Below are 15,387 nucleotides of genomic sequence, written 5' to 3' on the forward strand. Positions count from 1 at the left end.
GAAAGTGTTTTACGTTACTCGCTCACAACATGCCCATTTATCTGTCTTTGCTTTTTGGAGAATGCATTTGCTGGGAAAGCTGGTTTTTGTGAGGATATTGGTACACCACACAGCTCGCCAGCTGATACTATCAGTAGCGTTTGAATTTGTAGCTGTCAGAAAGGCCCCTTTTTAAGACAAATATTTTTAGAAGTCTTCACTGGAAAATAACAACCCAAAATTATCCAAATAACCTCAGACGGGCATTTGGAAGTACTTAAAATCTGTCCCCTTCCTGAAAAAAAAAGTCATGGTATTTCACTATCTGTATCAGAAAATACTTTGAAAGGCAGCAGCCCTGTTTTTCCGCTAGTGAGTCAGCGAACACATCCTCTCTCTTGGCAGACTAGTCAGCCAATTTATAAAAGGGTCTCCTTTCATTTCTTGAAGTAAACAGGCATTTTATGGCTATCACACTCATCACCTACAGCCTGTGCGGGGCAGAGAGGAACAGGTCTCCACTGGCTCATTGCCACTGCTGGACTTTTTCCCCCATACGCACACTTCACAGCTGGGCAACAGTGGAAGAAGCGCTCCTACAGAGCCACCTACTCTTATTCATAGTAACAGTATTAGCCCAGTGTCATTCTCCTTATCTTAAGCTTGGGGGTTTTCTAATTTGTTCGCTTTTTTCCTCACCTTGTTTTTACTGGAATGATGGCAAAAAAGAAACTTTATTGTTGAAAACTTGTCTTCATTTAGCTGACACTAGTAAGCACAAGAGTGGGGATTGTCAAGACTGCATTTTGCATCTAGAGTCATTCTAGAGAACATTCAAGAACACAGAGCAACATTACTTCTACAGCAGCTTCCCTTAGCACATGAGTTCACCTGTTCTAATGTCTGAATTTAGCAGAAAGCTGAAAACAAGTGTTTGCCTGTCTATCTTCCAAATGCAACCTAGTTGTTCTCCTATCCACTGCATTGAAAAGGCAGATCAGTAATACAGTCATTTGGGAAACGTCCCAACTTAGTTTTACTCGGAAATACCGATGTTGTATCTTAAACTTAAGAGACCACAAAATATGTGGATGCATGTCTTGGAAGGATCTCCTAGCCATACCAGCTTCCTGTTACAGAAACAGACTCCAGTTTCATATTTCTCCAAGTTGCAGGAATAGGGTTATATGGACTAACATTTTCATGCCTTTATTTGCAAGGATTAAGACTAGAGAATTAAGTTAATAAAAGCAAGAGCTTTCCTTCAGTCAACTTACACCTGGGCTTGTTTTTTTTCACGTAGCCTGTCTCACTGTGCTCCAAGTCTGTGCAACTACAGACATGTATATACATGCTTTTAAAAATCACAAATCATCTCCTTAACCAACAACTGAACTCAAGAATTCAATTATCACTAAGTGCATTGAGGAGGGTATTGGCACCATTATATTATTTGTGGAATAAATGACTTGTTAGTACGACATCCCTCTAAAACATGGAATGACTCCACACAACACAGAATTTTGTCTTTAACTGGTGAGAGATTTCTTCAATTCAGTGATGATTGAGACACAACTGAGCTGACTGTCCACCAGTCTGCAGATTAACCCATAAAAAAAACAAACTATAAATCAGTTCATAACTACTATACATCATCTGTTCAGGCTGCTGCCATAATTTCTTTATTAGGTTTTGGAATACTCAGAATGTTACTTCCATAATAAACTGACATAGTACAGCAGGCAATTAGTGAACTAGGCACTAATGGCAATCAGATTACTGAAAAACAAATAACTGAATTTAATTTGTAACTGGTAGCTGAATACAGGCACTTCTGCAATATCTCAGCAACAACAACAAAAAAAAAGAACCAAACAGAGAAATAAAATGTAGAAAAAGATTAGATTTCCAGGAAAAAATAAATTTCAACTTTCAGATGATGGCAGCAAACCATGCTCCTTCAAACACATCAGTCTTCCACTTCAGTGAGAAATTTCAGCCAACAGTTCCTTTACTTCCCTGTCTTTACAAGGAGCTTCTGTATATGCATTGCACAAAAATGGATTATGTATTTAGTTAGGTCCTCAAACGTAGACAGCTAAATGTCTTAGTAACTATCTTTACAATCAGTCTCCTCCACTTTTGACCAGGATCTGTGGCTACATGATGATTATAATCAAAGTTATAAGAATATGTAACCTTCAGGTTTTGGTGCAGTTTCCAAGCCTATTCAACAAGCGTACAGACATGTAATATGAAATAATTCTCAATGTAAGAACTCCATCTATCTTTCCCTCTTTTCATTGTACAACCCAGTAATGCAGTAAACTACATCCAATGTAATGCATTAGGTGCTACACTAGCTGTTGGGATCTCCTGCTCACACCAGACAGCAATCCATCTGAAAGGTCAGAGAACCAACATGTAAAAAGTCTTTGACAACACCACACTGTCAAAGGCATTTAATTGTGTGTCATTTCCATTACGTTTTATCTTCTAAGCAACTGACAAATGTGAAATTTATTGAAAATATTACTAATCCAGAAAAAAATAATCTACATAAATAGACAAGAGAGTTCAGGACACAACATTTTCCAGGGGCATCAAAAATACATACAATTCTATGGAGCTACTGCATTCGAATGGAGGCCGCAAAGGGACCCAGGTACACTGATATTAGCTGCATACATGAAGAAGTTCAAAAGCACAAGGTCTTCTAGATTCCACCACAAAACTTTTTGTTTCACGGACGCAATTAGAGCTGTTTTGGTACTCCCTCCTTAAGAGATACCAAAACAAAGTCCAAGAGATCTGGGAACTGGCATATTTTGCGTAATGATAGTGTGCTTTATGTAACATGTTTTATTATAAACTGACTGTCCAAATATCTACAAAATTTTTAAGAGTGCAGCACTACAGGATGAATTAATCAAAGTTTTCAGCCATTTCAAACAGGGCCATGCAACTGACAGAGACAAGAAAAAAAAAGCTGGGAAACGTGAGCAAATGATGAAAACCCAAGAAAAATCAGAAGAGGCAGTTTAACAACAGGAAGTTCACACAAGGGGCACAACTTACAAAAGCGAAGGCCCGGTACAAAGAATGGTCAGATGATGTAAGGAGCAGAACAGAGACTATTGATGCATGCGTGGAAACAGCCAGGAAAAAGGCAGAGACATAAATGCTAGACACTGCTTGAAATACGTACATGAAGAAACAACAAAAGAGTTTATATTAGGACTGCAGTGAATTCCTCTAATATTTAACCCCCTGCACTTTCAGCAACCTTTAAATCAGGGCTACAGACCAGTTTTAAGGAAGATCCTTTGTTTGTGTGTTACACCTGAGGATGGAGTAAGTCTTCTAACTTCAGTGTGCTTTCCTTCACACACTCTGCTGTTGCCAGAAGAATACAACATTAGCTCTCCTCCATATTTTTTATTTTCTCTGCTGAGGTTGTAAGGCTACTTGAAATTATCTCTATTTTCCAATTTTACAATGCTTAATAACAACAGCACATCAAGTTACTGGCCCCAAAATAAACCATCAGAAGTCAGAAATGGAGTCTCTGAATTCCTTTTACTAAAATCGTCTGTCCGTCAGTGACTAGACACTGAAATTGCTTGTACATGCACCGCTGAGGTTCTGAGCAGCACTGGTATGTTACACCATCATCTGCCAGCCTCATTCCAACTATCAAGCATAGGTAATAAATGACACAATGCCGGGGAACATTCACCTGTGCATCAGAAGTACTTGGGTCACTTATGCTCCTCCTTTGTTATGCTCCAGTCAATGCAAATCTAGCAAATGCATTCCCATGCCATAGAATTCTCTCATAATACACAACTGAATTGCTCAGTCTGCTGTCATTTTTTAGGGAAGTCAAAAACTCAGGTATTACTGCAGTTGTTCTCAAACTACTGAAGTAATCAGAACTGATTTAATTTTTCCACATATTGAAATTGTGCTGTTTAATAAATAAAATGTTTTGTTAAGAAGCGCCAATATTTTACTGTCTTGTTTTCTGACACGCTCTTATACTGATGCAGTTATGTTACAGATGGCTTTGAAGTACCTGACAACATAATAAAGACATGACACCAGTGTATGTTATTAAATAAACACAAACAGAAATAGGTGCCAAAAGAATCTACATTTTGACTTTCATTGCCTGGACACTGAACATAACTGTAATGTAGAAAAGAGTTAGCAGCAGTTCTTTGAACATACAGCTCTCTAAGAAGTGATCTGTAGAGGAAAAATTATAATTAGCCTTCATGAGTACAAATTATGTTCTCTGTTCCCCTTCCTGAAAAAAAACCCTGAGGAGTAACAAACACATCAAAGAAATATGTGGGCTTTGAAAGAGGTAGGTGCTTGCCGCATCTTCCTCCCGCATTGCGGAAATGATCACGACGAAAGAATGAGTGGACAGGGTGCTGCAGAAACCACAGCCCCACAAATAGGGCTATATGGCTACCGGTAGCATAACCACAGGCAACCAAAATGCTGCATCAAGATTTGTGTCTCAATCTGCTCTTTTCTACCGATCCTTCTCCATTAATATAAAGCCCTTTACAGAAAGGTGTGAATTTATGTAGTCACAGGACATGTTATGCTATTTCAGTAAATACCTAATTTATGAGGTTACCGGCATGCCGAGGCAAGAGCTAAGGACAGAAACCAATTTATTCTCATAGAAGAACCGGCTACATACTACAGAGCCCACAACCTTGCATGCCTCCCCAAGACTCGCCCACCGGCTTCGTGCACCGACATTAAGCCAGGCTAACAAGTATCATGCTAGCGCGTGCTGCCGTGTAGCTGCCCTCAGACCTTGGCAACAATATTGTTTCTTCCCTTCTCTTCTGCCAGGTAGGTGGCAGAGAGGAGCAATTCCGCAACAGCAAAATTCAGAAGCTGTAGGTCATTTACAATTCCTGTAACCTCAGATTTGAGGAGATCAAATGCAATTGCAGAGGAGTAGTCACTTTGTCCTGATCCTCCACGCAACGACAGGGATCACATCGTGTTCATAAGGATTTGTTTATTTATTTATTTAAAATCAGAAAACAAATTATACTGAAGAGAGACTACACATCTATATATTTTCTCTGGGTGGTTCAAAACCCCAGTTACTTATCTTCAGGGAATATCTCCTGAAAGTCCTTCTTGCCTTTGCTGTCCTCCTACTTCTGATGCCCCATAACCTGATTTCACATTACAAGCAGTACTACTGCCACTAATCCTCCATTACGCCCCTTACCCCACCACTCCCTTATCTCAGTCCTTGAATTTGAGATTGTTACTTCAAGAAGCGGGTCATTCAAGGACTTTCAAGTTCCATCATTTTCATCAGTACACAAATTAAACAGAAGTTACATTACCCATCAGTAATAACTCATTGTCTTCAGTATCTAACAGGATTCTTATGCTGCTTGCCACAGTCCTTGTCACTAGAGACCACTCCATTTTGCTGCTCAGATGCAGAACAGATTGCTATACCATAGTGGAAAAGCATATTGAGATACACAAAGCTGGTAAACACAATGCATTTTCCAATTTAGTTAGACTTGTTTTCTATGAATTAAAGCTTCCCCAAAAATCATACCCGAATCAAAGATGGTTTCATTATCATTTTCCTCACGGTAGTATGTGTTATGAAACATGGCACTTTAAGAGGCCGTAAGTTAGTCATTATGCTTTCCTTTTAGATCTGTGTTCACAATCTTCCTTTTTTTTGGTTGGTAGAAGAAAGCTCTGAATTTTTCTTAACGGAACAAAAACCAGAAGCATGACAGTCAGACCTCCTCACTTCAGATTTCATGGCTTATAAAGTACACAAATTATAAAGCTATCAGACATTTCCCGGGCTTACATTAAAATCTGTAGTGAGCCTTTAGAGTGGACCGATTTATTTGATGTGTTTCTCCTAAAGCTTTTATGACACCATAAACATTTCTGACTCCATGACAAATACTTTATAATACATTAAGCAAGCTCATTCAAACTATTCTAAATGTTATGCCAATGGCAATGTATTTAGAAACGGAACAGTCACTTGAAAATGGAAAAACCTCGAAGTTCAGTTTGAATCACTGCAATGTACTATTTCCTTTTGTGCAACCGAAGGAAAAGCATTTCAAATTAAGTTCAACGGCACAAACACCCAATAGGCACAAAGTAGGCATAGCCTCCAGAAGTGCATCATATAGTACTTATTTCACATGAGAGCATCAGCACCAAAGTCCACTACCCAGTAAAACTTCCCATTGAATTCAACATTAATTAGCATGGAGCATTTAACTATAAAAAAATTTAGTTGTATTTATAACATGCTTCTAATCATGGCAGTTTATCTGCACTAGCTTCACTCAGATGAAAAACCTTGCTATCCCTCTTTACTCGGGAACAAATTGTGATAGTTTTCTTCAGAGTAAATAAAGCATTACACCATGAGAAGCTCTGCAAGTCACCAAAACCAAGATGCATGTACTCACTGTGAAGAAAAGCACCACAACCTGACTCTCATATTTAATGATATCATGAAAATTTACAAAACGTTGTCTGTATTGAAGGCACAGGGAGACTTCAACTCCTGAAGCAATAAAAATACAAATACTGCAACAGGATTAATTAATGACAAAATTATTAGGTGTTCAGGCATACTTTTGATGACAGAATTCAATTCCTAGAACATAAAACTGGCTCTGATGATTTTATGATTCCAGTAAAAATCACTGCTGTGTGGCCATAAAAATTGGGATGAAACACAAGCCTGAAAGTAGTTGATGCATATATATTTGATTTTTATGTTTTGGTATAGATTGCAAACAGAAGAAAAAAAACTTTGAGAAATAAAAACCAGAGTATTTACCAGTGGGGGGGAAAGGGTGCAAAGAGTTTTGTTTGGATTTCTTTAATTGTTGATTACTTTTTAACACCATCTTGCTGACCATTCAAGCTTTCCTTTGACTCAAAACCTTGAAGGCATCCAATTTAGGAAAAAGACCGTTTTATCAGTTGGAAGATGTTGCTAAGCTTCTATAATTTTAACACAGGCACTGTATAAACAGCTCATAAATAAATCATAGTATTGCCTAAGACTAAATGAGACATATACTAGAAAGCATTAAATTACAAGAATACTTTTCATAGGATTTTTTGCTTTCTCATGGTACTCTTCTTGTTAACTGTGACTCTTGGCCTGGAAAGGTCAAGAGCAGGCATCTGATTTGGAGAAAGAAGCATAAAAGTGTCCCAGTTTCTCCATGAACAACATTTTCTTTCACTTACAAAAATGCACTTCTCACCTTACATGCTTCAACATATGCTATGTGAACATGTCTGCCCTGAGAACAGTCTTACGTGGTTACTGCCTCCATATATTGCCAGTGACTAGAAAATACTCTAAACTCCCTGCTTCAGAAAGTCATTGGATATCCAAATCATAAATTTCAAATTCCCAGCTGTCACTGCCTAACTACGCCTTCTGCATTTCAGCTAAGTCATGCTGTATGACATTATCACTCTCTCACACTTCATAGCTTCTTCAACATTAACAGAAAAACCTGTGGGCTGTCTCGTATTTAGTATTTTTCACCATGTTTATCACAGTAGCAATTACTTCATCTAAATAGCTCTTATGAACTCACTCCTGTAAAATGTTATTTTGTTTATTTCTTGTTTCTCTGTATTCCTCTCCATATTTAGTCTGCTTCTTCCTCTCAGTAATAGGGAATTTAGGTGTGAGAGGGGGGGGAAAAAAAAAAAAAAAAAAGTGATGTAACCTTTTCATATACCAGTTTATTACTTATTTAGGAACCTGGAATGATCTAACATGGTTTAAAGATCTCACCATAGGATTAAAAAACCGATACATGTGAACGAAAGGAGACCTTTCCCTCAACTCTTTTTTCCAAAGAACCATAAAGAACTGTACTGATGATGGATTACCTGAAAGCCTGGAAACCACAACAGTGAAAAAGGAAGCAGTAGTAAATATTGGCAACATTATTAACACCTGAAAGAAGGCAACTGCAGTAGGACATTAAGGAAATGTTTACTCGGGGCTTTTTCCCTAAAGGTGACACAGAGTTCCAATACTCTTCCCCTGGAATTAATGCAATTCATAACTTTGGATTGCATATGCAATACATTAAGTATTAATATAGATTGTGTACTTTATAAAAATGAAGATAAGCTAAGGAAAAACATGAGACCTCTATATAGGGAGCCCTCTTACATAGGGTCATTGGCAATGCATCATCAAGTTTACCTACTGTCAAACCACCACATGAGATAATGTGGAGTCTAAAACTGGAGTTACTTCAAACATCCAGGAAAACGATGAGCAGTTTAGCTCTTAAGTCCTATAACTAAGCAGTTTGGACCTTCACTGACAAATGAGGACTTACTTGCCAAGTAGATAGATGCTATTTATCAAAAAATGAGTCTTAATTAAAACAGAAAGTATTGTAGTTTTATAGTGTAATGTCTTTTTTATTTTTCTAATAAACTGTGTGTGCATGCACACTGGCATACTCATGCAAACCCTAGTGGCTGTTACTCTGATTTGGGTTTAAATCTCTTAAACAAGAACCCAAGAAAAAACACATTCTATCCACGAACAGTAACCAGTATGTCTAGCTGAATTTATAGGCATGTTTAATATATATTTAAAAAAAAAAAAAAAAAGACCAGACATGAGTCATTCCTTGCACTTGTTCTGAAGACATTTCCTTCCTAGAAGGGCTTATCATTAAATTATGTAAAAATGAAATATTTGTAATCATTATAATTTATTTACATCTACACATTCTGAAAGCCACCATTTTATATATGAAGTGGAAAAATTAGAAAACAAAACAAACCCCAGCAATTAGTCAGGGAGCCTTATCATCCAGGGGTGAACCGCATAAGACTAAGACTGGAATAGGTCTCATTTGATGACTGTCGAAAACTAGATGTGTGACCTCACATGGTTTGCATAATTTATCTGCAATTCAATTTACCCAGCCTTAAAATGGGGAAAATCCTACTTACCTGGATTGGAGTTTGTCATCAAAACAGAACGCGCCCTAGAAATGCATGTTACCACACAGATACAAAGATGTTCATACACTTTTAAGTCTTCAGAACCAAGTGCTCTCCACTGGAACGTACAGAGTCCTTGCCATGTATTACTTGTTTGATGAATGTTTCAATCTTCTAGAAGAAAAAGTGACCCATTTGCTTGACTTACTACCTGCTGAGAACATTAATACAGAGCTTCAAGTCTAATAAATGAATGAGCAGGGGACAAGAGGATTTTGCAAGTTTATTGCACGGTAGTTACATTACTTCTCAGCTAGCCAATCTTTAATGATATTTTTGAAAATAGATTACTTAACACAAATAGCATTTCCTTTAAATAATCACGTAAGTTACAAATTCTCTTTACAACTGAGCAAATAAATTGAGCTGGGAGCACTCACTGGATCGAGTCACTCATTTGTGGTTAGCCTCTACAAACAAGGATTTGCCAATCTGCCAAAATCATTTTCCTACTCTGAAACTAATACCATCAAAATTGATAATACCACTCAATGCAAGTTACAGATCCTGTATGTTACAAGCAGAAGGGCGTATCATCAGCTGGTGTAAATCTATACTGTTCTTAAAACCAATGGAACTACATCAATTTACAGCTGCTGAAGATTTGTCCCTGTGTCTGTCTTTAGTACTGATAAAACCATTGAACCAAACCCTGGACGCACTTCCAAATTTAAAGCTCCCATCGATTGTAGTGAGAGCGATGCCTACAGGAGGAAGAGACGGACTGTAAGTAAGCCATCCTACAATCAGTGCACTTCACCCCCCCACCCCCCCTTCATTTTAAGTTTAAAGTTAGTTGTTAAAATCATAACCTGGGAGGAAGCCAAGAGCACAGTGGACTTTAAAACTTCTTAGGTTTCTTTTATGTACTCCCAGAAATTCTTCTTAATAACATCGATTTATCAGGCCAAGTCCAGTTCACTGTAATCATGCAAGTATCCCCAGTAAAGCCCACAGGAAAAGCAGCACCATCAGGAAAACATGATTTTGCCCACAGTTTTACTCCAAGATGATAAAGTTTCAAAGTGACTGTTGTTCTCTCTCTGAGATCTAACATCGCACCTGTGCTAAAAATCTTATTACGTTTCCTCTAACATCCTTATGTAATTTCTCCTTCATGGGTGAGATGCAGCGCAACACTTGTCTGAGCAACCCTCCCTTGCACACTTAGCCCTGGGGCAGTCAAAAGGACTAACACATAGCAGAAAGAAGTCATTGCCTGAAAAAAGGTTTTGCAGGAGGGGTACTCAGCCATTTCTTAGACCACCATCCTATAAAACTGTAGGCAATAGAGAGAAAATACATTTGTTTTATAGAAGACATCTTTAATGAAGGCAAGTTTCTCTATATGATTCTGAGCACATGGATTGTTGCGAATAGCTGATTTCTGACTACAGATACACGGAACTAAACAAAGCAGTTTTTCAGAAGTACCTACATGCATCTTGCATGATGGCGTACACTGTAGTTATCTATAGGTATTTTCCTTTACATATATATTGCAAGAGGTTTACAGCTGCTTGCATTCTGCAAGCATTACAGGCAACAATGATTTTTAATATCAACTGAATTAACTTTTAACTGCAAGGAATAAAAACTCAAAACTCCTGCTTCAGGAGGCTACCGATAAGAACATAAGTAGTTCATCATTAAAACTGGTTAGCACAAAAAAAAAAAATTATTTTTAAGATGGTCCTTAGCGCTACTCCACTGTAAGACATTTCAACATAAAAAAATATTAAAATTCTTCTTCGACTTAACCATACCCACATACAATCAGATTTATCAACAGCACAAAATCATTTCCTATCTACAGTTTGTTTCACACAACTTTTTAAAAGATTTTTTTAAAAAAAACATCTTAGACACTACGAAACAGTTCGACTTAAAACCAGCTAATAGATCACCTTTCTGCACAGCTGCATTTTCTTTCATTAATGTAATAGAAATATTTGAGGGATTTCCGTTTTTACCTTTGCATTTTTCCTTTTCCAGTATCCATAACCAATCACCGCTCTGCTCTTCCATTATGCTTCGTATATTGCAGAGTGAGAAGCATCTTCATTAAATAGTATTAAAAATAGAACACACCCGATCTCCCCACCGGAGCATGCTCTGACAGTGCTGATACCACAGCTCTCAAGGTAACCATGCCCAGCTGGGAACTGAGAGGCAAAGTCAGTGCGAGATTAGCAATTTGCAAGCCTAATTGTGCACACAAACTTGCCTCGATCCGTGACGAAGACTGCTAAAACAAAAATCAGCGTGCAGTTAAGTTATGCGACTGAAAAGTTGCAGGTCAGTTTACAGTATTTTTTTTTTTTTTCCCCTCCCCATCACCCTCAGCTTCAATCGCTTTGTACTTGCCTAAAATTTACAAATGCCATTTAGAAGAATGCACACCGGGCATGCATCTAGCTCAGCGCAATGGTAGACAAGTCAAACAGGTGATCAACAAACACTTGTGCTGCTCTTTAATGCCTTTGTTTCCCCTCTCGGCACATTTACAGCAATGTCACACGGCAGCGGGGTGAATTTAAGCAAAACCGCACACACCTGGAAGCGCAAAGACGGGAGGGAGAGCGGAGGCGCAGAGACACACCTAGCACGGAAAAATGCACCCGAAATGTGAGTGTGTTCCCCCCGCTGGCTGAAACGGTAAATGAATGCAAAAAAAAAAAAAAAAACCCAAACCAAAAAAACCCCCGAAAAAACCCAACAAACCCAACACCCAAACAAGAAAACAAAAAACACCCCAACCACCAAAAAAACCCCAACAATTAAACAAGACTGCGCAATGGCTGCACTAGATGAGCACGCCTTAGTTAGATCTACAAGCGGTATCTTTGAAACGCACACACAAGTAGGCAGAATTACGCTCAGCGGAGTACCATTAACTGTTTTTTCTATGAAATCAGACCGCTAGGATACCTAACGATACGACTGCAACTCCTGGGCTGTGATCCTCCTTCACTGCATGCAAAAGGAAAAGATGCTGAGGAAGCACCAAGTAGAGCAGTTACCACCCTTCAGAACAATGCCGGTCACACCAGCCCAGGCTTTCCCTCCAGCAAAGCACGGCTGTTTTAAAGCGCATCCCTCGATGCTGTTCACAAATCAGCGAGTAAAAGTTGGTGGGGTTTTTTGTTGTTTTGGGTTTTTTGTTGGTTTTTTTTTTTTTTTTTTTTTTTACAGTTGGATACATTTTAGCCAAAACGACCGCTGGGAGGAGGTCGCCCTCCTCCCGCAGCTCCCCTCCCCAGCCTCAGCCCGCTCTCCGGACACCGGCTCCGAGGCGAGGGCACCGCCGGTACCCGCAGACCCAGCTCCGGCCGCCCCACCGCCGCGTTCCGACCCGGCGGAGGCCCCGGCCGCCGCTGCTCCCGCCGAAGCGCCCCCGGCAACCACCGGCGGAAACTTTGCGGAGGCGCCGCCGCCCTCCGCGGGGGCTGGCGGCCCCTCGGACCGCGGCGCAGCCCTCCGCGCCGTACCTGGCCGTCACCGCCTCCACCCCGCCGCTCCGAGATCCCGTGCGAGGCTCTGGCTTCAGCACCGATGTCATCCTGCCCCACTAGACTACGAATGATATCCCTTTTTCCTTTTTTCCCTCCCCTCCCTCCCCCTCTGGTAAATACCACATCTTAGAGTCGGAATCCTGCAGCTGCTATAAATAATTGCACATCGCACGTAATAACCGCAAGCCCCGGCTCCATGCACAGCTCCTATTTCCCTCTCCCTCCGCTTCACATGCTCAAGCCGCCCTGACCTCAAAAATTAAAAGATCACGGGGAGGGGGGAGGGAGGGGAGGGGGGCGAATGACTCCAACGAAATGACAGAAGACACATGCTGGAAGGAAAAAAAGAAAAAAAAAAATCGCAACAACAAAGAACATCACGCCACACAAATGTCTACAGATGCTGCTTTGGCTGTTTTGGTTTTTGGTTTTGTTGTTTCTTTTTTTTTTCTCCATTTTTTTTTTTTTACCTTGCCTGCAAACGGGATCTGCCCCCCAGCGTCTTGGTGGCTCGGGTTATTTGTTTGTTTGGTTGGTATTTTTGGTTGGCTGGTTTGTTTATTTTGCTGCAGGTATGCTGCTGTTACAGTACAGTGCCTGTCTTCCTGAAAGACATGGTCTCTTCCTCCGCCTCCGCCGCGGCGCGGTGCTGGCCGGGCGCGGTGGCCGCGGCCGCCTCCCGCCCGGGGCCGCCTCGCCGCGCCTCTCTCCGCGCTCCGCTCGCGTCGCCCGGTTCCGCCGGGGGGTGGCTGGGTGGGTGGGTGGGTGGGGGGGATAGGGTGGGGGGGGGTTCTGCCGTCGCCTGCCCTGCCTGCGGCGCTGCCTGTCCTCGCCCGGGGTGTCTCTCCCTCGGTGCCCGGCCTCGCTCGCTCCGCTCCCTCTCTCCGCCCGTGCTCTCTCCGCCGCGCTCCCGGCCCGCACTGCCGCGCTCACAGCCTCGCCCGCTCCCTTTCTCTCTCTCTCTCTCTCTCTCTCTCTCCCCGCCCACGCGGCGTGGCGCGCCCCGGACCGCAGGCAGCTCCGCGCCGGCTCCGCGCCCAGCGCTCAGCGCCGCCGCCGCCCCGGCTCAGCGCTGCCTGGGCCGCGCCAACGGCCGCCTCACAGAGGAGCCGCCGCCGCCATCGCGCCACCGACGCCCCCACCCGCCCCCTCCCGCCTTGCCCCACCCCACGCCGACGCGCCGCCCGCTGACGGCGCGGCCGGGCCCGGCCCGGCTCTGTGTCCGTCCGTGTGTGGCGTGGGGGTGGATGTCCGTCCGTCCGTCTGTCCGCCCGCCCGTCTGCGTGGCGTCCCGCGCGCCGGCCCCTCCAGCCACATGCTCCCCCCTCCCCGCCAGCCCATCCCCAGCCAAGAGCAGAGACAAAGCACCCGAGCAGGGCTAATAAGGACAGAAAGCTCGTTAATCTCCTCCGGTTCCTTGTTATTTGCTCCCACCCACTCCCCATCGCCCCCAACCCTCCCCCCCGCCCCCCCCCCCCCCCCAAAAAAAAAACCCATAAAAAAAGAGGGAAGAAAATGGGCCCTTGACTCCGGAGGACAGCTTTAGTGAAGGTCTGGGGAGGGTGGTTTCAATTATTATTTTTACTGGTGAAACCTGCCAGCATCCGCACTGATCAGCCGAGCTGCTGAAAGGGGAAAAAAAAAAAAAAAAAGACTGCAGCAGATTTTGGGTGGTAGCAGATGAGCCACTTAAAATGGGGCGCATGATCCCCTTCCCCCTCCCCTCCCCCTTTCCCAGCGTGTCTCTATCTAGGATCTGGCTTGACGGTCCTTCTCCAGGAGCCTCACTGCTCCCCATCAAGGCAGAGGGAAACAGACATATCGCCAGGATGCGCAGTTCCAATCCATAAAACCCCTGCTTTGCGTTTCAAAACCGAGCCTCGTTTTACCCGATTGAATACATCCAGGCATTCATTCTGCACCCAGCCGAGAAAAGGGCATTTAGCTCTTTGCTAGGTGGCTATTAATATGCAGTAAAATTATAGCTGTACAACGCCAAATGTAATTGCCATAGATCATTTAGAGCAGATCCAGCAATTCAGCTGCTGGAAATGCATGCTCTGTGAATAACCATGCATCTGGTACAATGCCCTCTACTACAATAACCTGAAAGGAGACAGAAGCGTCTGGTACTAGCTGCAATTAGTAATCCTATAGATGAAAAATAAACAGTCAATAAGTACAAAGCAGCAAGGTCCTATGAAATATAGCGATCATTTCTGTCTACAGCAATACGGGTAACCCAACTCCCACAGACAGACAATTCTTCTTTCAAACGTACAGTTAAAAATGCACTCCCTTCATTACGCGCTTTCAGAAAGTCCTTGTTACAAAAGACAGTTTGCCACAATTAACGAATGTAGAAGAAGTCGTGTGCCAGGCAAGCACAGACAAATATACAGAAGGCTGGGGGGGGGAAACATGTGCTTTAGTAGGTATTATCCCAGCACCCCTGGAATCCCTCTTTCCCCTCAGAAGCAAACACCTGCTTTTACCAGGGACCGCTGACTGGAATCAGACTGGAAGAATACAGCGAGCAATGAACCACAACAGGGTGTGCATTAGCAGGCTCATGGTGCACGCCTCGAGTGATCAGAGGCATTCAGCCAGGCACGCCAAAACCTGTTCTGCTAATGCACCTCCTGATGGGCCTTACTCCTAGGACGGTTGCGTGTGGCTCCATTTACTTTTAATTTCATTATTTAATATATCCCCACACTGTGTGCTACAAGTCGCACCTGAAAGCAAAAAAGACTGGCAGAAAGGCTGTAAATGTCACCAGCGTGCTGCAGCT

The 15,387-nt window shown here is 42.3% G+C and overlaps 1 protein-coding gene across 17 annotated transcripts in view; it reads right to left on the reverse strand.

Moving 5' to 3' along the window:
* The window catches only part of ARPP21 (cAMP regulated phosphoprotein 21), a 204,378-nt gene that overhangs the window by 131,155 nt on the left and 57,836 nt on the right, over positions 1-15,387 (reverse strand). For 7 of the 17 annotated variants that reach the window (XM_074841839.1, XM_074841864.1, XM_074841856.1 and 4 more), the window contains exon 1: positions 11,052-13,019. The exons of 1 other annotated variant lie outside the window; for it this stretch is intronic. The gene's annotated coding sequence lies outside the window, so the exon portion shown is untranslated. Of the gene's footprint in view, positions 1-9,027; positions 9,107-11,051; positions 13,020-13,063; positions 13,767-15,387 lie in introns of those variants that run through there. 9 more of the 17 variants (XM_074841901.1, XM_074841885.1, XM_074841870.1 and 6 more) reach the window with 6 other exon arrangements.

This window comes from Strix aluco, chromosome 1 (assembly GCF_031877795.1).
Source record: "Strix aluco isolate bStrAlu1 chromosome 1, bStrAlu1.hap1, whole genome shotgun sequence".
NCBI lineage: Eukaryota > Metazoa > Chordata > Aves > Strigiformes > Strigidae > Strix > Strix aluco.